Here is a 1,634-nt window from a genome sequence, read left to right as displayed (position 1 = left end):
AAACATTAGATGGTGCTGAATAAACTGGATCTCTGTCTGCAGAAGAATAAAACAGGATTCATACCTCACCCAATATACAAAAATGAACTTCAGGCATCAGAAACCTAAATGCAAATCCCAGAGCTATAAGCATAATCAATGAAAAAATAGTGAAAACTTAAGTGCCCTCATGCAGGGCATAGAAATACTATCAAATGTATACAGAGCTTTAGAAAAAAAATAGATGTTTTGGACTTGCAAAAAATAAGACATGTATATGAATCAGAAGAATTCATAAAAATAGTAAAAATAATGCACTTGGACAAGAGAAAATAATTCTTTAGCAAAGATAATAGACAATTCGAATTTTTTTTTAAATTCTGCAACATCTTCATAAGAAAAATAATAATAATCCAATCCAAAAGTGGGCAAAGACACAAACAGAGAAGACACCAAAATAACATTCAAATGGCTAACAGAGAAATGAAAAAATGTTCATAGTCACCATAGCATTGCTCAGATGCAAACCCAAACAAGGATGTGATATCACCATCTACAAATAATGCTAGCTCTTTTTTTGATTGTAGATTTTTAATTACTGTATCTATTTCTTCTTTCGTTATAGGTTTGTTGAGGTCATTTATCTCTGTCTGAGATAATCTTGGGAGAGACTGTTTTTCCAAGTATTTATCCAAATAATGCTAGCTCAATTAAATATAAAAAAATAAAAAAACAACAGTAAAACAACAAATGCCAAAGAGGAAACAGAGAGCTTGGAATCTTATACACTCCTGGTGAGTTTGTAAACATGTAGAAATATTGTAGAAAATTATATTCTACCAAAAACAACTGGTCATAGAAATTTCATAAGATCCAGCAATACCTCTGCTGGCTATATACCCCAAGAAGCAAGAGACACAACATAAACTGACATCTGCCCTTCCACATTCATCAAACTAGAGTTGGTAATGGCTAGAAGTTCGAAACAGCCCAATCAACCTGTAAGAAAAGTGGATAAAGGAACTCTGGTTACTTATACACAATGGAATACTATACATCACTAACAATCAAGTGGTGAATCCACACAGAGCCTCATGATGTGACTAGATCTGAACCATTATGCTGAGTGAAGTTAATCAGTCACAGAAGGACAACTATTTTATCAGACTACTTGTTTTGGTCATGCCATTAAGTCAGATCTGAATCATCGCGACCATATGTAATGTATCATAGAACAAGGCATTGTTCGGGCATGTGCCATCGTCACAATTGTTCTTATGTTTGAGCCTGTTGTTGCAGTCACCGTGTCAATCCATCTCACTGAAGGTCTTCCTCTTTTTCATTGCCTCTGGGTGCTATGGTCAAGTATGGTGCTGGCTGTCAGAAAGAATAGTGCCTGGAATCATAAAGGCTTTTCTTAAAACAGCAGCCATCTAAGGGAAGTATCGACTACATACATCCAGAAGATGCACACTGGCCTCTGTTACTCAAGAATTGAATAAACTCCAAGTCTGGAGGAGGGAACTATATTAAAGACTAAATTCTGAGCATCCAGTTATGGAAGGCAATGGATGACAGTGGAAAATAAAAATCCATTTTTGGAGACTCCACTTAGAGTAAGATTTTGTTAAATCCTTTCTAACCATTGACCAGGG

The sequence above is a fragment of the Echinops telfairi genome, unplaced genomic scaffold (assembly GCF_000313985.2).
Source record: "Echinops telfairi isolate 266 unplaced genomic scaffold, ASM31398v2 ScPeMD7_7468;HRSCAF=8506_0, whole genome shotgun sequence".
Taxonomy (NCBI): Eukaryota; Metazoa; Chordata; class Mammalia; order Afrosoricida; family Tenrecidae; genus Echinops; species Echinops telfairi.
The sequence above is the reverse complement of the archived record's forward strand: the minus strand, read 5'-3'. Positions refer to the sequence as shown.